Genomic DNA, 23583 nt, shown 5'->3' with positions numbered 1-23583 from the left:
GAGCACAGCTTGGAGATAATCAGCAGATTCCTGTAATAACTTCATAACTGGGCAATGGATAGAAAATCCGTACTAGAGTGAATAGTGGTCTTCAAAGTTTTAGTTTGCTATAGGGTATTACATAATCACTCAGTAAATGAACTAATGTGATGGGCTTGAAGTAAGAATAGTTTAAGTAAATAATTCAAATGTAACATGTCAGACACATTGTTTTCAAAAGGGAAAATGTTAGGAATGGATATATTACCACTAAAACTCTATACAAAGAAAGAAAGGGAAGAATATGTAGAATATTCAGGCAAATCCTTTCCTCCATTGGCAAAAGGGAATCAACTAGGCCAAGATGATGGGGTAGTGAGCGTTGGCCTCAGATCACAGTCAATTTTCTTGTCATCGGGTCATTGTGAATAAAATGGTTTGGCAAGTGTCCATCAAATTGTTAAAATACCTACTTGTACACAGCCACCAGAAACAAAGATGAACAGAGATCTACTAAGACACAACTCCGATTCTTGGAAACAAAGGTACCAGATTATGGTCCCACGATCCCACTGATGTCCTTCTCTTTTCTGGTCAGCCCTGATTAGTCTATTTGGTGGCATCCATCTACCCTCTGGTGGTACACAAATGTTGTTGCAGATCAATTTGCAAACAAACAAGCCCGTTTCTTTGTTTACCTATGTTCCTCAATTTGTCTCTATATGTTTCTCAAGAAACTTCCAGAGGCCATAGACATACTCTGGGGAAGGAGAAGCTAATGAAGTAGATGCTGATAGTCAAAGAAGTAGCTATCTGCTCATGTCACTCACAGGTGCTCTCTGATCCTGTCTGAGCCTAGTCTCTTATGTATTTTCACATGCAGCCAAAAGGTACTCAAGGAAGACTTCCCCGTCATTCCTCAGCGTATTTTCCAAACCCAGCACCTCTGTGCTCATGCTCTGCAGGACCATACACATTGAAGCCAGGTTCTCTGTAAATGGTGGCTATTCCTTACATCTGTGCTTCCTTAAAAGTGTCTTTTTCTTGTTTGTTTTGTTATGTTTCAAATCCAGGAACCTACCTCTTCAATCTTCTCTGGTAAGTAAAATATTCTTTATATTCAGTTTCTCTGTTCAAATTCCTGTGTGCTGTCTGCTTCCTTCTTGGTCAACATTGAGACAAAATTAATACAAGAAATCACGTAGGTGATAGACTATAATATGATTGTGAGGACTGGTTTGGTTAAGTCCTTGGGTTTTAATGTGCAAATCTTATGTCCTAAGGGGATTCTGAAGTATAAAACATGGGTTCTTTTCTGGTGCTAGTGGTTCATACCAGTACACATACCAACTCAGTAAGCTGAGATCTGAGGAGCTTGGTTCAAATCCAGCAAAGGCAGAAAAGTGTCTACGTCTTTTATCACCAATTAATCACCAGAAGAGCCTGAAGTGAAACTGTATCTCCACAGGTGTACTGCTTGCCTTGAGCAAAAAGCTCAGGGACAGTGCACAGGCCCTGAATTCAAGCTCCAGAATTCACACACACACACACACACACACACACACACACACACACACACACACACACACACACACACACCAAAAACTGGGGTTGTATATTTATATTTAGAAAACGTTTAAAAGTGGAACTTCAAAGTAAACTGTAGAACATCTTACTAACATAGGTATCTTACCTTTTCTATTTCAGAAGACACTGGTATCTCATGCTTGTGAGCTCGCAAAACCTTGTTTGGCAGATGTGTCAGAAATCAATTCTACTGCTCCAAGTAAAATAAATATTTTTTTTATCATCATACTCAAAAATCTTGTTTCATGGAGGATGTGACACTGTAACACACAGAAGAAAGTCTGCTACAGATCAAAACAATTATAATATGTTGGTTATACATATCATAAACAACTTGAGCCCTACAGGTAAGAGTACATTTCTTTGTCTTCATCAAAGTGTACAGTACTCTGGTAGGAAGTATACATATACAAAAGAGAGCATTTTAAGCATCTTCACTCTGGAGGATCAAATAAAACACCATCATACACAGAAATACAGCTAGGCGTTGTTCATGCTCTTTCAAAACTAGGGGCAGAGTGGGGAGGACAGTAGTTTCTTTGGTCAGTAGTGGAAAACTTGCATTAGGACTGATCTGTGTTCATAAGAGGAAAAACGAATGGCCCAGAGACAGGTGAAGAAATGCTCAGCATCTCTGGCCATCAAAGAAAGGCAAATCCAATCACCACTGAGAGGGCGGGGCCAAGCCCGGAAACACCACCGGCTCTCCACCGAATGGAGAGCTGGGCCTCCAAGCTGTTTCCACAAGAGCCGACACCAGCAAAGAGGCGAGCACTCAGAGAGAGACGGGAATGAGCAGAAGAACAGGAAACGCGTGGGAAGCCACACAGCGCCGGTAAAGCGGGAAGACCCGTCCCCACCTGTGGCTGCGGCCCTGCCGAGCCACCAGGCGGCCTGGCTGGGGACCCACCGGGGACCACAGAGCCACAAGGGTCTGAGGCTTCCAGAAGATTCCCAAGAGCCGGTGCTGACTGGGAGAATACAGGAACTCAGAACCCGCATGAAGGCCCTCAGCCGCCGCGGAGTCTCTGCTCCCGCCCGTGGAAGCGGCCCAGCCCAGCCGGGTGGCGGCTGCAGCGGCGACAGGCAAGGATCCCAGTTTCCAGTGCAGCGCCTGTCTGCTCCGGCCCGCGGAAGGGGCCCAGGCAGCGGCGGCAGCGGCGGCAGCGGCGGCCCTCAGGCTTGAGTAGCAGCGCCTGTGTGCTCCGGCCCGCGGAAGGGGCCCAGGCAGCGGCGGCAGCGGCGGCAGCGGCGGCCCTCAGGCTTGAGTAGCAGCGCCTGTGTGCTCCGGCCCGCGGAAGGGGCCCAGGCAGCGGCGGCAGCGGCGGCAGCGGCGGCCCTCAGGCTTGTGTCCCAGCCCCTGTCTGCTCAGGCCCGCAGAAGGGGCCCAGGCTGGGGCAGCAGAGGAGGCTGCAGTGGAGGCAGTGGACTTGTGACCCCCTGACCCTCTGCTCCAGCCCAGCCAAGGGCAGCATCCGCCGCGACGGCGGCAGCGGCGGGGACCCCAGACTCGCAGTGCGGCTTCCCTGCGCTCGGGCTCACAGAAGCGGTCCAGTCCGGGCAGGGGGCGGGGAGGAACCCCAGACTCGCGGGACAGCGCCTCTCTGCTCTGGCCGCGGACAGCTGCAGCAAGGGAGCCCAGAATCGTGGAGCTGCACCTCCCTGCTCTGTCCCATAGAAGCGTCCCGGCCTGCGGTGGTGGTGGCAGCGGCGGTGGGGGGGGGGGGGGGATAGGGTGGAGTGACCCCTGACCCGCTGTGACCCCGTGAGGTCCTGTGGAAGCAGCCTGGCCTGCAGTGGCGGTGGTGGCAGGGGACCCCAGAAACCCAGCGGTCCAACCCGAAGAATGACAGCGCAAAAAACAACTGCAGCAACGATGCGGACCCCATAAACAGTGGCAAACACTGTGAAACACAGCTCCACCCACACCACCACCCAGCACAGCCCACAGTCATCTCAACGAACAGGCAACACAGTGGTGACCTACAGTCGACAAAAACAGGGATCTGACACAGGACCCCTGGACAGCTACCAACCAGTACAAGGATAAGTAAGTACCCCCGCAGCGGGAAACCGCCCCCTACCTCCCCCTGTACCTTACCCCCCCTGCCGTAGGAGACCAGCACTGGTGGGAACTTCCCAGAACTTGACTGGGACACCCCCATTCTAATACCTGGGCTACAGGTCCTATAGAATCTGGGAAATATGCAAGTGCACCAGAAACCAGTGGGCACACCCAGCTGGCCAGGCTTGACCAAGAGCACCCCTGGGAGGAAAGAGGAGCAGTCTAGGATGCTGGTCCTTGACTAAAGGCAGGAACTGCCTAGGATATCCAGGAGGCACGTGAAGGAACCCTACCTGCATCCCAGGCAGAAACCTGAGCTATCTTAACCGCTTGTCACTGACTGGTCAGGATCTGAGTGCACACCACAGCAGAGGGCGGAATGTGTCTGCCCAGCACAATCTAACAAGAGTAGGCCTTGTGTGGGTCAGACCAGCAACTGGAAAGCAGCCCCTCCTGAAGTAGAACTGGGACCAGAAAAAGTATTCTCAACCAGCCCAGTGCCAAGAGCAAGCTACATCAATTGATCCAGGATTAAATCCAGAAACAAGCAAAGGTAGCCACCTAGTGACCAAGACAGTCAGAGTTCTGGAATTGGTCTCCAATAATCCCTGAAACCACATGCAAAAATCACAGAGTACAAGATTCATCAATGGCCAAGATAGCAAATCAGACCCTAGGCCAGCAACCACACTTGGGAGAACACCAGTGGAAGTACAAAAGAAATGGAAGACAAACGCTACACCCAAAAGATGAGAGAGACAATGACACAAGAATTAAAGTGAGAAATAGATCAGAAATTTAAAGAACAAAGGAATAAGTTATCAAAAGAGATCCAGGCCTCCAAACAAGAAATACACTCAAAAATAGATGCAGTGCACACCTCGCTAAAAGATGAGATTAATTCTCTAAGAAACGACATAGAAATTGTAAATGGCTCAATTTCCTCCATGCAAAATTCAATTTTCTCCATGCAAACCACAATGGAAGCTGCAGTAAATAGAGTGAATGAATTGGAAAGTAGAATATCAGATACTGAAGACAAAATGCAGGCAATGGAAAAAAAGTTACAGATATGGAAAAAGCCCTGAAAATATGTCAAAGGGAAGTCCAAGAACAAGCAGACAGTGCCAAGAAATTGAACCTTCATATATATGTGGTGAATGAAGGGAAGGAATACCAGAACAAAGGAATGCAACACTTATTCAATAAATCATCACTGAAATTTTCCCCAGACTTAGAAGAGAAAATCTTACCTACATAACAGAGGCTTACAGAACACCTAACAAGCAAGATCACAGGAGGAGCACAGCTAGAAACATTATACTAATAATGCTAGATTTTAGCACTAAAGAAACAGTCTTGCACCCAGCAAAAGCAAAGAAGGAGCTCTCTTCCAATGGGAAAAAAGTAGAATCATTGCAGATCTCTCCACACAGACACTGAATGCAAGGAAAGACTGGGAAAGTACTATCTGAGCCCTGAGAAGCAATAAGTGCCAGCCCTTACTGGTAAATCCAGCAAAACTATCATTCATATTCGATGGAGAAACTAAAATTTAATAGCAAAGAAAATCTCAATGAATTCATAAACAGTACATTAACATTACAAAGAATATTGAGGAGAAATACATTCTTAAGAAATAAGATCAGAAACCCATACCACATACATATCTCTAGGAGACGAACTTAGTAAAAGAAGGAAGAAAGAAAAGAAAAGTGTAGGAAAGTAGGAAAATGACAGGAAGCACAATATACCTCTCCATAATAACCATAAACAAAACCAGCCTGGGCAGGAAAGTCTTTGAGACTCTTATCTCCAATTAACCACCAGAAAACTGGAAGTAAAGCTGTGGCTCAAGTGGTAGAGCCGTAGCCTTGAGCCAAACAGATGAGGGACAATGCCCAGGTCCAGAGTTCAAGGCCCATGGCCGACAAAAAAGAAACAAGAGACCTACATTACAGCCAAAGATAAAAGCAAACTCTAAGTGAAAGAATGGAGGAAGATCTACCATGCAAATACGCCCAGTAAGAAGTTAGGAGTTGCCATCCTGATATCTGATAAAATACACTTTACATTAAAATCATTTCAAAAAGACAAAGAAGGTCACTACATACTAATACAGGAAACAATCCAAGAAGAGGATATCACCATTGTTAATCTATATGTCCCAACCATCAGTGCACCCAAATATGTTTAGCAAATACTCTCAGATTTACAGGAAAAGATAGATCCAAATACAATAATACTAGGGGACTTTAATACTCCACTATCACCAAAGGACAAGTCTACCACCCAAAGGATTGGCAAAGGCATTTCTGAATTATGTGATGCCATATCTCAAGTGGACTTAACTGACATATACTGAGTTTTCCACCCAACAGCAACCCAGTAGACATTATTCTCAGCAGCCCATAATACTTTTCATAAATAGGTCATACCACAGTTCATACAAGGAATTTAAGCAAAAACAACAACAACAACAAGAAAAAAAACAGGATTGATATAATTCCCTGCATTCTACCTGACCATAGTGGGTTCTAACCAGTTCTCAATAACAAGACATAAAGTAGAAAAGACTCAAACACATGTAAATTAAACAGCACATATCTGAGCAACACCTGGGACACAGAAGAAATTAAAGAAGATATTAAAAAGTTCCTACAATGCAATGAAAATGAAGACATAATTACAAAGAAACATATGGGACATGGCAAAAGCAGTCTGAGGGGCAAATTTATTGCGTTCAGTGCACACATCAAGAAAACAGAGATAGACCAAGTAAACAATTTCATGACACAATTAAAACTGCTAGAGAAATAAGAAAAAGTTGAACCTCAAGTTGCCAGACAGAGCAAGATATCCAAAATAGCTGAAATTAATGAGATAGAGACCAGGAAAACTACAAATAAAAGTAATAAAAGGCTGGGTTATTTTAAACAAAAATCAATAAAAATGGACAAACCAAAGACAAGATTAACTAAAAATAGAAGAGAGAAGACCCAAATCAACAAGATCAGGGATGCCACAGGAAAAATTACAACAAACATCGAAGACATCCAAACAATAAAGAACTACTTGCAGACTCTATACTCACTAAGGAAGGAAAACCTAGCAGAAATGGATGAATTTCTGGATAAATACAACTTGCCCAAGCAGAAACTAGAAAAAAAAAAAAGGCAATTAAATATGCCAATAACCTACAATGAGACAGAGGAAGTAATCAGAAGCCTTCCAACAAGGAAAAGCCCAGGACCAGATGGATTCACTATGGAATTCTATAACACCTTTAAAGAGGAACTAACATCCATATTGCTAAAGCTCTTCAGAGAAATAGAAACGGATGGAGCAATCCCAAAATCATTCTATGAAGTCAATATCACACTCATCTCCAAACCAGGCAAAGACCCAACTAAAAAGAGAACTACAGACCAATCTCTTTGATGACCACAGATGCAAAGCTCTTCAATAAAATTCTAGCCAACAGAATCCAGAACATATCACAACATCATACATTAGAACCAAGTAGGCTTCATCCCACACATGAAGGGATGGTTTAACATACATACATCAATGAATGTATTCCATCAAATCAACAGATCCAAGATCAAGAACCACATGATTATCTCCATTGTCCCAGAAAAGGCTTTTGATAAAATACAGCACTCATTCATGTTAAAAGCTCTGGTAAAAATAGGAATAGCAGGAACATTCCTGAGCTGGGAAGGTGGCTCAGTGGTAGAGTGCTTGCCTTGCAAGCATGAGGCCCTGGGTTTGATTCCTCAGCAGCACATAAGCAAAAAGAAAAATGCCAGAAGTGGTGCTGTGGCTCAAGTGGTAGAGCCCTAGCCTTGAGCTGAAGAGCTGAGGGACAGCGCCCAGGCCCAGAGTTCAGGCCCCATGACTGGACCCGCCCAAAAAAGGAAGGAACATTCCTTAAAACAACCAGAGCCTTATATGACAGACCAATAGCCAATATTATACTTAATGGGGAAAACTATAACCAATATTCCTAAAAACAGTAACAAGGCAAGGATGCCCACTCTCTCCACTCCTCTTCAGTATAGATGTGGAATCCTTAACCAGAGCAATTTGGCAAGAGAAAGGCATTAAAGGGATCCACAAAGGGGAGGAAGAAGTTACATTATCTCTTTTTGCAGATGACATGATTTTATATTTTATTGATCCCAAAGCTCCATCCCCAAACTCTTAGAGCTTATAAACCACTTCAGCAAAGTATAAGGACACAAAACTAACCCACAACAATAAGTCCCCTTCCTGTATACTAACCATGTACAAGCAGAAAAGGAAATGAAGGAAACAATCCCATTCACAATAACCTCAAAAAAATAAAGCATCTAGGAGTTAACCTATCCAAAGATGTAAAGGATCTATTTCATGAAAAGTAGAAAAGCCTTAAAAAATAAAGAAATCATAGAGGATACCAGGAAATGGAAAGACCTCTCATGTCCCTGGATAGGCAGAATTAATATAGTGAAAATGACCATACTGCCAAAATTGGTATACATATTCAATGCAATTCCCATTAAAACCCCAATGACCTACTATGCTGAAATAGAGAAAACAGTCCTACAATTCATGTGGAAAAACAAAAGACTTAGAGTAGCCAAAGCAATTCTAGACAAAAGAAAGAATTCAGGAGGCATCATGATACCAGATTTCAAGCTCTACTATAGAGACCTAATAGCAAAGACAGCTTGGTACTGGCACAAAAAGAGACCCAAAGACCAATGGAATAAACTAGAGGACCCAGAAATAAAACTGCATATATACAGTCAGTTGATATTTGACAAAGGAGCGAAAGACATACAGTGGAAGAATCATAGCCTCTTCAACTACTGGTGCTGGGAACAATAGGTGGCCACAAACAGAAAACTAAAAGTGGACACTAGCCTCTCACCGTGCACTAACATCAACTCAAAATGGATGATCACAGACCTTAACATCAAACCTGATACTTTGAAACTACTGCAGGAAAGAGTAGGAGAGACACTTGAACTTATCCGCACAGGCAGGATCTTGCTGAGCAGAGTCCCAGGGTCACAACAAATTAGAGAGGGACTCGATCAAAGGGACACCTTAAAATAAAAAGTTTCTGCACAGCTGAAGACATAGCAACCAAACTAGAAAGAAAGACATCTAATTGAGAAAAATATTTACCAGCAATATATCAGACAATGTCTTAATAGCCATTATATGCAGGGAAATCAAGACACTAACCCCTCCCAAATCTAACAAAGCAAACATGAAATGGGCAAGGGAGCTAAAGAGAGACTTCTCAGAAGAAGAGATCAAAATGGAAAAGAAGAAGAAGAAGAATGCATTTATAAGGTTATTTCTTTGTTGCTTTGTATGTCCCTCCCCCACAGTGTAACCCCCGCTTTCACTATATTTGATGTCAGTATAACATGTGGAGGAGATGGGGACAAACAAGTCGTTTAAGGATTCAGGTGGACCTGTTGCAACAATGAGAAGTACAAAGTGTCATGTCAAAACCAGCTTTACAATGTCGGTGTCTGGGGGGGAGGGGGGTATGATTGGGTAGGGGGGAGGGGGGAGGCTGGGAAGGGAGGTGAAGGGTAAACAAAGGAGGAGGCTGCAATGCTTGGTAAGAAATGTATGCATTATCCTGCCCATGTAAATGTAACCCCTCTGTACAGTATGTTCTCAAATAAAATAAAATAAAATTTAAAAAATAAAAAAAAGAAGAAGAAGAAGAAATGTTCGTCTTCCCTGGCTGTAAAGGAATTGCAAATAAAAACATCCCTGTGATACCACCTTATGCTAGTCAGAGTGGCCCACATCCTAAAGTAAGCAAACGACAAACGCTGGAGGGGTTGGAGAGAAAGAGGAACCATACTGCATTGCTGGTGGGAATGGATACAAGCACTTTGGAAAGCAGTCTGGAGGTACCTCAGAAAACTAAATATAGACCTCCCCTATGACCCAGCCATACCACTCTGAGGCATCTACCCTGAACCACAGGAACCAAGATGCAATGATACATACACCTCCATTTTTATTGCAGCACTGTTCACAATTGCCAAGATATGGAAACAACCCAGATGCCCCACTCCTGATGAGTGGATCCAAAATTGTGTTACCTATATACAATGGAATATTATTCGGCCATTACAAAGGATTCAACAATGGCATTTTGAAGGGAATGGATGGAACTAGAGTGAACCATTTTGAGAGAGGTATCCCGAAAACAAATAGACAAATGGCACATGGTCTCCCTGATATGTGGATGCTAAATCCAATATGCAAGTAAATATGACAAAGTAGCAGGACTGTAGAGACAATGGACAGCTTCTCATTTTGTCATATCATTGCTAAATGACTCCATGTTCTTGACCATATATATGGTATATATATATGCACACAATGGAGGGAAGCTAGAAGGAGGATGCAGAATAAGTGAGAAATGGAACACCACACAACAAAGGCCCCATCAGCTGCAGCGGACAAAGATGAACATGAACTAAGCAACCCGAAGACAGCGATGGGAAGGGAGGAATGAGAGGGAAAGAGGGAACAGCTTACAGCAAGCAAAAGAAAAGAAATGTAAACATCACCTGATGTGGAAAAAATAATTGTATTGTCAAAGCTCATAGAATTCACAAACTTCATAAACCATGATAATGACAATTTGTCTTGTGAAGGTTAAAATTTATTTGTGATTTTAAGTAAGTATTACTATTCCAAAATGCTGGGAAACGCCGGGCGCTGGTGGCTCACGCCTGTAATCCTAGCTACTCAGGAGGCTGAGATCTGAGGATCGCGGTTCAAAGCCAGCCCGGGCAGGAGAGACCGTGAGACTCCTATCTCCAATAAACCACCAGAAAACCGGAAGTGGCGCTGTAGCTCAAGTGGTAGAGCGCTCGCCTTGAGCTGAAGAGCTGAGGGACAGGGCCCAGGCCCAGAGTTCAAGCCCCACGACCGACCAAAAAAAAAAAAAAAATGCTGGGAAATATGTGAAATTTATGTAATCACCTAAAGTCAGGAGAGCTGACATCTGGCCAAAAGCTAGAAGAAACACAGGCTCTCAATCTCTCACCTGAGAGGTCTGTACTCTACCTAACAACGAAAGGTTGAATATGGATCATTTCCAGCTGAGACTGAGACAGAACTCCAACGGGTTCCTGGAAGCCTGGTGGAGCCCTAAACCAGAACTTAGCTGAGCTATGTGAGACCCTTGAATTTCAGAAACCACGATATAATGAGTATGTTTTGTTGTTACCAAATGTGTGATACAATTGCTGTATAGAAAGAAAAGAATGCCAATATAGCCAGGGGCCTCTGGCTCATGACTGTAAAAGTACCTACTTTTTAAGTTTAAGACCTGAGGATTTTGATTTGAAACTAGCCTTGGCAAGAAAGTCCATGAGGTTCTTAGCTCCAACTAACCACCAGGAAACCAGAAGTGTAGCTGTGTATCAAACCAGTAGAATGCTAGCCTTGAGCAGAAGAGTTCAGGGACTGTACTCAGGAAGCTGCTGATGTGTAAACCATGCACCATGTCTGCTTAGAGTCTCATGAGCCCAATACAATTGGATCTACCATGTGGACAGGAGAGGCCTAAAGGACAACACTCTCCATCAATCATAGAGGATGAGGGGCATTGTTACCATTGATTTGTGCTTCATTATTTGGGGATATGGCGTTGCTATGGAGCCCAGAGTCTCCCAGACTTTGCTATGCCTATGATGCCACCACATGCCTTCTGGTATTAGAGGAGTGTGTTTTAATTGCTATTTATGTTGATTATTCTTGATTGACAACTTAATTGGATTGAGAGTTGTGTGAGAGATTAGAAAAGCATATTTTTCTTTGTAAGGATGTTCCTAGAGAGGATTAAATAAAGGAGAAAGACTCATATGAATTTAGGATGCAATATCCCAAAGAGAGCAGACTCACAAAAAAGAGGAAAGCAGAAAGCAAGTGGGTGTACACTCCTCACTCTCCCTCTCTCCCACGTTCCCTCCATTGCCCCTGTCTTTTTTCTTTCTGCTTCTTGACTTTTGTGATGTGACTAGCTTAACAATATCCACTCCACCACAACTGATTGAATTTCTGAAAAGCTCTGAACCCAATGGACCAGCATCAATGCTTCCTCCGTTAGATGGTTCTTTGTGCATTAGTTATAAGAATGAAAGAGTGACTAACACAGTATTGGAACCCAGAGAAGCGATGGTTGCACAGAAGAGATCCTCCAGTTTCATCTCTTCAGTGCATCAGGACCACAATGGGGCTGGGGATCTCACAGATGCACATTGGCCATGTAGCCACTACTGTGGCTGACCTAGTGTGCAATGAGAGGTCCCCATCAGTTATTTATGAACAGAGAGAATGACACTGGAGTAGCAAAGACTATGTACTTTCTAACCACTTTCAGGACCCAGAGGGTCTCCTGAGAAAGGAGTCTGCACCTGACTCTCTTAGGGATGGATGTTCTACATCCCTGTACACTTCCCAGGGAAGACTTGGCCCTAAGAACCTGGCTGTTGGAAGTCAGGGATCTATCTACCTCAGGAATTCTGAATAAGACTTGAACTACACAAAGCTTGAAGCTCATCAGAACTCATTTTGGCTGCCATTTCTCCTCACTTTGCTCCTTCTCTCTCTCTGTTTCTTATAAAGCCCTATTTTTGAAGTCCAGCCCAAGAATAACTGCTTACAAAGGTCAGCTGGAGGCATTGGGAGTTGGGCTTTGTTGGACCGACGATGACCTCAGGAGTAATGAGGTGACTCCACCTTTAGTAAGAGTATGCCTTTGGCAAGCTTTAGCATCAAGAGAACGATTCACCCAGTGACAGCATGACATATAAGTGCAATTTATTCTGCACATGCTTATATGCTGCAAAGAAAAGACCAAACCAAAGCTATTTTCTCTGCCTTTGATAGCATCATTTTCCTCAGTGCTGTAGACCTGGTGGATAGATCATCTTTCATCTTCATTAGGGTATATACCATTTAGTCCTTGCTTCTATTTGTTTGGTGCTGTTTTTGTCTTTGTTTTTTTTTCTCTCATCCCTATTATCAATGTTTCATATCAAATCCAGGGCCTTTTAGTTACTAAGCACAGTCATTAAAACAGAGACACAACAAATCCATCATATTTCCCTTAAGTATTTGACTATGGCAGACATAACTTTCTCACAACAGGGGAAATTGAAAATAATTTTAGTAAAAATGGCAAGCATCCATGAAAACCATCTTCTGCGTGGTACCAGGTCACAGGGACCCCTTGGTCTTCCAAGCGCTTCTTATACAGTAGGCCATCATCTCTGAAGGAGTCCCACTCACAGGTCACTATGAGAGCCCCAGGAAGCTGAGCAATAATCTGGTCATCAGCTATGAGGGGTACATATTCTACTTCAAAAGCATGTCTGGTTTCCAGATAGGCATCCTCATTAAAAAGTGCGGGAAATTCTGCTTGGTACTTGTATCTGAACCTTTCAGGGAGATTGTCAGCGCTCAACCATTTCTTATACTTCTCCCAGATATGGGGAGGAACACAAGCACCTTTTAACAAGGCATCTTTCCAGGAGGGGTCAATTGTAAAATAACGGCATAAAACTGTCATGACTTCTGTGAGGGGAATTGGGACATTTTTGTTCTGTTGATGTGATGGTAACTGCAAATTGATGCCCTGGAGAGCAGGGTAAACCAAGATCTGACCCCGGAGCTTTGGAATATCTGTTCTGCCCACCAAGGCCTGGCTGACGAATGCCACAATGATAGCTCCAAAGCTGTCTCCAGAGACCACAACCCGGGAGGGGTCCACCCCATAGGTATCTAGTGTCTTCAGGAAGTGGATGGTGGCATTCAGACAATCCCTGAAAGAGACTGGGTGGTGGTAGTCAGGAAGCTTGCGGTACCTGTGGAGGAAAAAGGAAACCCAGTACACTACTGAGCAGAGGGTTTAGAAGATGCCATTTGAACAGCGTCCTCTACCACACTGAGGAGACCACTTCCGATAAAGTCCTCAGACTGTGTATAGCCAAAAAACACGTGGATTCCTATGTTTTCTATGTGTGCATATGAAGAACCTGCTTAGAGTCAGAGTGGCCCAATACAAACCCCTATCTGCTTCCACAGGCAAGCAAACCCAAGTTTCTGAAACATCCAATCTGTTGGCTTTGGAAACAGAAAATACACAATGATGGGGCAGGGAAGCACTTCAGCTACTGGTGGTCTCATAGTCTTTCAGCATTCATTGGAAGCTAAGATTGATGTCGTAGTGAAATTGTCCTTTTTTTTCACAGAGGAATAAACAGGAAAGAAGAGGGCTAATGTAAGAAGGAAGGACTTATTTCTGAATGGAAACTTCTCTCAGCCTTCTTCTCTTCGACTGTTCCTATGGAACCCTCTGGTAAGTCTGAAGCTCCTTTTCTCTCTGCATAATTCCAAAGCTGCCCATCAATCTGCTCTGATCCATGGGCCAGATCTCTGCAAGTATCTGCTATAACAACACACGGTGAAATTCCTCACAGCCATCAGTGCAGGTGCTCGAGGACACCTTGCTGTGGTCTCTGTGAGGCAATTTCATTTTCTCTAAGGCTTTTTGGATCATGGACTATTATGTTAGAAGCTCAGGTACTATAGTAGCCAGTTGAGATCAAGTCTTTACACTGTAAAGACTTGACACTGTAAAATCACTCTCCTTAGTGATTTCAAAATAGTCTAGAGATGCTTAGTAACTTACTGGAGTCCTACTGCTGCTGTGGAGCCTCATGCAGAGGAAATCCAAATGGAATGAGTCCATCAGGGAGGCATAAAGTTATAGTCTTCTTAAAAACTTCACTCACTCCCTTCTCCAAACTGTATCACACTGACTTTTCAGGACTCTTTGTACTTAAATATAGAATCATACCAGTACCAGTGCCTACTATTTTTTTCTCCACTCCAATGATTTGTTGCTATCTCTAAGAACAGTGATTTATATTTAGTTACTCTCCACATTCATCTCCCCATTCTTGGCAGTTCTTAGGTAGGGGAGTATGTACATACGCAGGTAGGCAAGTACATAGGAAGGTACATAGGTAGATAAATATGTAGGTGTTTAAAGGAAGAATTGTCAACCTGTAGAACCATCAAGGATGGTGTACAGTGAACAGGACATTGACCTGGGCCTGCAGACAATGCTGCTTCCCTACCATCTTCATCTATATCTCCTCTGAGAGACATACTACCCTCAGATTCACCTTATTTTGTCCTTTTCTTTTTAGACTGTTGTTTGGGTCGAGGAAAATTTTTAAATATTGATTTGGTGTTTTTTTTAATTCTCAAGCTTATTAGCAGACTTTTCATATACTTGTGAAAATTTTCCCCTTAATTTTATTAAGATTACTTAACATCTTAACTATTCTTAGGGTTCCTTTGCAAAAGATCTCTTGAATGTTCCCTATTAGCTCAGTCATTCTATAGTTTGGATAGGAGGTATGTTGGAAACGCTCATTTATCCATGTCTTGTTTCCTACTTGGTAGAGCCAATTCTTGAGACATGACCTGATTGAATCAGACAGAGAAACCAGGATCTGTTGTTCTATACTCACTTGTAAGAGCAGCCCATTAATTTGCTCCTGAATTTCCCTTTATAACTATCACAAAGCACTGTTGGCAAACTATTTTGATTGGTTAACTAAATAAAATTCTACTTCGTGTCACATCATATGCACAGTGCACTGCCAGGGTATTCTTAAGAGAATTCTGGGAAGAACCCCCCTACAATTAACTCCTATGTTTATGTGCTACATATCATTAATATTATTGTAACAGAATGCATTGTTAGGACAGACACACAGTTACATAACTATTATACTACCACCACCAGCCACTCAAATATCTCCCATCATGAAGCATCCTTCCTTTGCGAGGAATTCTCTATCCTTTCCCTCTGCCTAAACAGCCTAACATTCCTCTGGCCTTGCCTCTCTCTTGCTCAGGTTCACTCCCTACCTGTGGAGTGTAGCCTACTCACTATAGCTCATTTTCCCTTCAATGAACTTCTGCTTCTCTCATTACTCATGTGTGTGGTGTTTTGGTTTGGTACATGAACTCAGAGCGATTCCTAAGGGTCTTTTTCTTTTAACTAATATAGCACTTGAACCACAGGTACACATCTGACAATGGCAGGTAATTGGATATACAGGTCGCAGAGACATTTCCACCTGGGCTAGCTTTGAACTGTAATCTTCAGATCTCAGTCACCTGCATAGCTAGGATCACAGGTCAAGTATGTCTCATTCAATTATTTGCTGGAAATTTTGTGAACCTGGAATGACACCCAACTGAGACGGCAGTCTGGTAACAAGATGGTGAGGGTCTTACTTCAACATTGGATGGAACATTTCTTGACTCACAATCTCTCAGCATTAAAGGGCAGTGACTAGTGGTCAGACCTAGTTAGAAGAAGTAGAAAACTGAAGGTGCTGTTCAAGTATACCTTCTCTCTGGACACTGACTCTCACTGTCATCTTTCTGATACCACTCAATGACAATTTTGCTTTGGTTTTTGAATATATGATCAGTCCATATTAGTGCAGCAAATTGGCTATGAGATAATACTTTGGGAACCATGAGCTAAAATATATCTTTACAAAGTGGTTAGAGTGAGGAAAATTTTGAACTGATGTGCAGAGAAGTAGGATGGTTGCTATGACCACACTAGAATATGGTTCTTAAGCCCTAGGAACTTGTCTGTGGAAGGAATATGGAAAACATTGGTATGTAAGGTGGCAAGGCCCCCAAGTGTGGACCTAGAGGGAAGTAGGTGATTCTGGGAGAAGTTCTGAAGACTAGCATGCTGACAGGAATGTTGACATAACAGATGTTGCTCATGAGGTCTGAGGTGGAGACACCTCAGATTCTTTTGTGAATCGGATTAAATGCCATTCGTGTGACATTTTGGCAAAGAACTCTCCACTTTGCCCATGCCTTTAGACTTTGTGGGAGATACAGACAATTGGAAACAAAGAGACAGAGCAGGAACATTTGAAAAATAGATAGTCTCTTGCAGAAAGTTATTATTAAAACTGTTGGACAAAGAGGGTATGGTTGTTAAAGGGAATAGTTGAGTAAAGAAAATAGTTAAGAAAAAGGAAAGAACACTTCACTTAAGGAATGGGAAAGATCCCTCGAGAGGATCTCAAGAATTATGCAGACTTTCTGGGCACTAGTGGCACTAGATTACATGCCTGTAATCTTAGCTACTCAGGAGGCTGAGATCTGATTAATACAGTTCAAAGCCAGCCTGGCCAGGAGAGTCCATGAGACTCTTATCTCCAAGAAACCACTAAAAAACCAGAAGTGGTGCTGTGGCTCAAGTCATAGAGTGCTCACTTTTAGCTGAAGAGCGCATGGACAGTGCCCAAGCCAAGAGTTCAAGTCCTACTACGGACAAAAAAAAAAACAAAAATAATAAACATTGTCTAGACACCATCTGATTAGGAGATCATGTGTGAAAGTTTATACTCACACTTGAGCACCTTCTTTCCATAGGACTTATAGGAAGTTATGTGTCTAGGATTCAGTAACCCTTGCACTAGTTGGCTAATGCCACAGTGGTCCAAAGAGGCCCAGCTACTCCATGTGCTGTTGGTACACAATTTTTGGCATCATTCATGACTACTCTGAAAAGTTTGGTATAGTTCCACTAAGAATTCAAAGGAAAGCCTGAGAAACTAGCCAAAGCAAAGCAGTGTTGGAGTCCCCGCAGGCAGGCAGTCCTTGAGATGGGTAATTGGTGGGGGAAGGTGTGAGGCTGAAGCTATGCTGCAGTGGAGACACAAAGAAGTTGATGATGTCAGGAAAATGGGTTTTATGCTAAGTAAATCTGCAGGCAGTGATGGGAGCCAGTGCAACACAGAAGAAGTTGGGTTTTAATCACATAGCCCACAGGCTGGAGCAACAACTGCTCCAGATGATGGAAAGGCACCACATGGCTTCATGCTTTCCCAGCAATGGTTTGGGCTTGCTCTGTTCTCCTTCTTGCTCTGGAACTCCCATACTTTCCTTTTGGAATGAGATTATTTACTCTGTCCCATTTCATCTTGGAAGAATTTAACTTGCTCTTAAGTTTTCAAGGACCCATGATAGAAATTTATTTTGAGTCTCAGAAACTACTTTGGATTTGAACTTTTTTGACAGTGCTGGTTCTCGAACTCAGGGTCTAGGCACTCATGGTCCTTGAGCTTCTGTTGCTCAAGGCCAGCATTCTACCACTTGAACCACAGCACCACTTCTCACTCTTTCTGTGTATGTGGTACTGAGGAATCAAACTCAGGCCTTCATGCATGCTAGGCCAACACTCTGCCACTAAGCCACATTCTCGGTCCCTGGACTTGAACTTGTGAACAATTTTGTAACAAGTAACACTTTTAGGACTCTTGGACAGGGACCAATGTCTTTTGCATTGTGAGATGGCCTTGAGCCCTTGAAGTCCATGGCAGAATGTTGTGGTGTTATGTTGTATCTCTAAAACCTCAGGGTTGAAGGCTGGTTTCATAGTAATTGACACCAATTATTGCAAGTTATAGGAAAAGGAAGGATCTAAATTTACACATGAATGAATCCACTGATGAATTAATAATTTCAGGGTATTATTTGGACATAATAAGATTTGGGTGCTACATGCAGAAAGTAGGTAAGTGTGTTTAATTGGTGTCTTATTTCTGATACATTTCTGTCTCTTTCTGCTTCCTGACTACAATTGTGAGAGCAGCTAGGCTCTGTCATGTCCTCTTGCCACAATCATGACATACCTTAACAGAGAAATGAAACAAGCTCGCTAGCCTGCATGGACTAAACTCCTCAAATAGTGAGCAAAATTAAAATCCTATTTCTCTATAAGATACTTTCCTCCTGTGTTTGTTAAAGTGATGGAGACTGTGTAAAATGGAAAGATGAAATCTTGTGTTTACTCCACCACAGCTGATCCTTGCATGCCCAGTGTTGGTGAGGATTTTCCACCCTTCTGATACCCTATGGCACTTTTCCTCTGGCTGGGAGTGAATGTATGAAAGGACACCTGTGGTCAGGACTCCTGGATCTTGTACATCCTCCTTCTAGACTGCTCTGGCTGCTACTCTCCCTCTCTTACTCCACTTACCCCACTGAGAGCACCACTGAGTCTGTCTTCAGGGCCATGAAACTGCATGTGTTGTGGTACACATCTGCAAGACAGGAACAAGAGAGTTCAGGCCATGATGGGGACAAATACTTGCCACCACAGGCCCACTGAGAGCAGCTGCTGTTGTAGGGCTCTGGATTACAGACTGCCTGTGTCCTATTATTATCTCCTCTGAAATAACACTGTGAATCTCTGTGTAGGCAACATCACATATCTATGTACAATTTACCACATGTCATAGATCAAATGGACCATGAGGCTTAACTTCTGCAATGCTTATTTTACAATAGGGTAAATTGAGACCCTAGAAGGCATAGGCATCTGAAATAGACTTTGGACTAGAAGTTTGGACTAAGGAGTTGGGATTAGAAGGAGGAAGATTAACAATCTTATCTATTGATTTTGGTGAGGAATTAATGTCTCTGGGTGGCCCACTGTGATTAATGCAGGGGTTTGTCACAGGTTCTACAGGCAGAGAAGATATGATAAAGGCAGTAATGGAAAGGAAGGGAGGAGTCATAGCCATGTATCTAGAAGCCCCTTTGGGGATATCCTGACCTGCACCTGCACTGAGGGACCATATTGTGAAAAACACTGCCAGGAAGGTGCAATTCCACTGATGATGTGTTCCTCACCTCTACTTGTTTGAGCTCCACTAAGCTCCATTGACTGCTAGAATTGGCCCCACCCAGGGGTCACTGGATAGCTAGCTGAGGCTGATGGGTAATGAGGCCCTTCCTCCATGACCACACACCACAGGAAAGCTCTTTACCCAGGCTGCCTATCACTGCAGCCCCTCCGTGGTAGAAGATGACGCCTGGACGAGGGCAGGAGGACACTGCCTTCGGCTGGAACATCCTCACGCGGATTGTCCCAAATCGCCGGTTGGTCACCACCACTCTAGGGTCCTTCCTTATTGGCAGTAGATGTAGTGCAAATTGATAAAATCTGGGCATCGAGCAAATTCTTAGCTTCTCAAGTATACACCCCTGGAGGAGAGTTGGAGACAAATTTGAATTGTCGTTGAAGACTCAGTTCCTTTCAATGATCTATATGAGCCATTTTGAAACCAGTGTGAATCAATGTGCACACTGCTCCCATGTGGAGATGAGTTCATCAGATTCTCCTAAGGTTTATGGATATTGACACTTCTCAAGTGGTTGTGAGAATGGAGAAGCAGGAAATCCAGGAAAGCTATTCATTCTCATCAGATGGAATTCTTATTGCTACTTGCCTTGGATTAAATCTGATTCTTACATAATTTCTACCATCTTGCACCTCATTACCAAGGTCAAATGGAGTCTTCTTTTATTACTTCCCTCATTCCTTGTACACATATATGAGAAAATTCACACCACTAAAGTCATAAGATACAACTCTTAGGGTCCTCTTTTTCCATACATATCACTGCAAAGACAAAGATTGACTATGAACCTGCTGCAAATTCAGCCCTGCATCCCCAGACTTGGAAACTCTACTCCGCATGTGAATGCTGCTGACTGCTGCCTCAACCTTGAATGAAGTGATTCAACTTCACCTTTCCTGGCGGTGCTCTCTTCAGAACAGCATGGTTTTCTGCATAAAATCAGCATAGAATGAACTTTGCAAAGATGATTTGCCTTTTTCATGATTTCTTCAGCATCTGCCCTTTCTTGTCAGGGACAAATGACATGTTGTAAGTATGATGAAGGCACTCCAGAGTTACCCTGATTCTATGACAATTCTAAGTTACAGGCAATGGACTCTGGTAGCTTTCAATTTCTCACTATGATTGTGCATCTGCTTTCTGATTAGCTATACTACTGAGGCTTGGATTTAGTAGGTGAGTTTGGCTAGTTATGCCTGACACAGATTCATTATCACAATGGGAATTGTAGCATGGAATCTGGTTCCCATTTGAGGTGCCTTTTGACTTGCCAATTGGCCTCCTATCTCACTGGAGGACGCCAAAGACCTAGAATGTTCTTAAGGCCTTCTGATCTCCCTAATAGCACTTAGTATCCTGGGGCAGAAAGGCAGACTAAGACAACACAGACTCTCCCCTCTCCATAGGTATGTACCAATTTATATATTTACAGAAAAAGGTATATATACGTGTATATCAATATTTATCTCAGTTTATATATGTAATTACATAAACAATATGTATATATATAAATGAGCACCCTCACATAATTTTCTGCCACCAAAATATACTCTGCTTCCTTTGTCTTCTCTACATCATTATTATTGTTTCTGTTTTTAGGATTGCATTGACTTCTCATGCCTAACAACTTCCTATGGTTTAGACAAAAAGCTATTTGCCAAATAAAATGAGTAACATTCACTGGGCACTGAAGCCTTATGCTTCTAATCTTAACTACTTAAGAGAATGAGGTTCAGAAAATCATGACTGGAAGCCTGCACAGGCAGGAAACTCTGGGAGACTTCCTTTTCCTCCAGTAAAACAACAAAATGGTGAAGTAAAAGTGTGGCTCATGTGATAGAGCACCAAACATGAGCAAAAAAGCTGAGTGAGGGCATGAGGCCTTGAGCTCTAACCCAAGTACTTAAACATGAAAAATATTCAAGTATTAACATCATACATTATTCTTGTTGTTCTATGTCTTGGCTAAGTTTCAAAGCTCAAGGACATATGCTATTAGGTACAGATAACATTTTTTTCCCACCCCAATTTTATGAAGGAAATTCCCTGGCAGCAAACTTTTGTCCCGGAGAATTTAACCTCATTACTCTGGTGCATAACTGCTGGTTCCAATCTTCCAAAACAGATCAACAGCCAGCGAATCCCACAGCCTCACTTGCCTAAGTGTTAGATAAGCAACAGGATATGTTTTACCCAATCTGTTATGCACTGTTTAAACTATGCTGTCCTGCATAGGCAGGGCCACTAGGCACTATACCAACTCATTGTCTAACTCAAAAGACCACAGATTCTTTCTTTTTGAACCTACTCTATGAGTTTCTTCTGTTAACTGCCTATTCGGTGAATGGACACAAAGACAGTCAAGGTTCATTTTTATGGCCCTCACACTTGCTTTGTTTTTCTACAATGAGCTCAGAGCAAAAGGAATGACATCTTTTCACTGACCAATATATGTATTAGCCTGAAATTGCAGACTATCTGCCTTTTTGCAAAATGTTGTCCCAAGGCTTCCCTTCTCAGTACTCTGGCATAATACAATAATTAATAGAACAAATTTACCCATGTGAATATTAGGTGGCCATAGGAGTGCAGAATCCGAAACTTCATGGTGTGGACGATGGCAGGTGGAACATCAATAACCATCCAATATTCTATGAGAATCCACAAGCTGAACCCCAGGACCAGGATGTACCCAACAGTGAGAAGGATCACCAACAAAGCAATCATGGTGTCCTGCTTCCTTTGGAATGGGCTGAGGAACTCCTGCCACCTGGAGAAGGTCTTAAGATTATCTCTTGCCCTCAGACCTAGGCACAATATAACTAGCAGTGTCTGGATCACCACCAGAGATAAAGATTTTGCCACATTGAAAACAGATAAAAGAGATTGCATCAGATCCCCCCCTGGACACGTTGTGGCCCAACATCTGGTGAAGCCCTGGCACCTGGTTCCAGGTCAAGGCTGTGTATTATCACACCACCTAATATTCTCCAATGTGGTCATCAGAGGGACAGAAAGTCGTAAAGAGGCTTCTATGAGATGTTGCTCGGTCATTGCTGGTCTACTCAGTTTGGAGAAACTTTGCGAAAGCCCTGTCAGGAGCCCTGTGTCTCTCCTCTCAATTGGAAAATCAGACATTACCAAGGTGGAATCTGTACCATGATAAAAGGGGAAGAACTATCACCCGTACCCCAGTCTTGCTCTTCCTCCTCAATTCTTCAGTATGTTAAACTAAAAACTCACAATTAGTCTTTATATTAGTGACCAGTTTTTTTTCTCTCTCTTTTTTCCCCAGTCCTGGAGCTTGAATTCACTGCTGCCCCTGAGTCTCTCTGTGCTCAAGGCTAGTACTCTATCACTTGAGCCACAGCACCACTTCCAGTTTTTTTTAATCCAGTGCTGAGGATTCGAACCCAGGGCATCTTACATGCTAGGTAAGCACTCTACCAGCCTGAGTGACCTGTTTTTTTATACTCATGATTTGACATGTATGACCTTGCTGACCAAAAATGGACAGAAATTTCTAGGCTTGAGAGACAGCAAAACCTTACCTGTGACTATACTTATCATACATAATCCAAGAAGTGCAGACTCCACATCCTCAACCACCATCGTTCTTGGCTCCTCAATGCTAAGCCACTATCCACCTGCCATGACTACTCATTGACCAGGGACTAGACAAATAAGGGCAACATATTTGTCCCAGTGCACACTGAAATCATTTCAGCCATCCACTATTAATTGGGTGACTTAGTCTTGCTCATGTCTTCGTGGAAACACCATAGACACTTCTTTGCATGTTGCCTCCTATCTTTCTGCTTCTTGAGCAGTTGTTGCTTCACTGCTGCTGCCTGTCCCAGATATGAATGCTTCCCTCATGGGAACTGGGAAGAACAAGGTGTATTTTCAGAGGAAATTATCTGCTGAACTAGTGTCCTTATTGAATCTCAAACTGTCTAGTAATAAAGTCAGTAGCTGGCGGTATGGCTCAGGGGTGGAATGCACACATACATGGGGCTCTGGATTCAATCCCCATCAACAGACACCACATTTCTACCTTCTGTGGTAATAGTTGGGTCTTATTTGGACAAAGGAGGTCGATGCCTGCCTATTATAAACTGTTGTGCTATCCCTGGCTCTTTCCCTCCCCCT

At 43.1% G+C, this 23583-nt stretch overlaps 1 pseudogene; it reads right to left on the bottom strand.

The window, feature by feature from the left end:
• Window positions 1-12765: 12765 nt before the first annotated feature.
• Window positions 12766-22158, bottom strand: LOC122121429 (annotated as a pseudogene).
• Between the last annotated feature and the right edge of the window lie 1425 nt (window positions 22159-23583).

Source organism: Dipodomys spectabilis, unplaced genomic scaffold (genome assembly GCF_019054845.1).
Source record: "Dipodomys spectabilis isolate Male_0828 unplaced genomic scaffold, ASM1905484v1 ptg000188l, whole genome shotgun sequence".
Taxonomy (NCBI): domain Eukaryota; kingdom Metazoa; phylum Chordata; class Mammalia; order Rodentia; family Heteromyidae; genus Dipodomys; species Dipodomys spectabilis.
The sequence above is the reverse complement of the archived record's forward strand: the minus strand, read 5'-3'. Positions and strand labels throughout refer to the sequence as shown.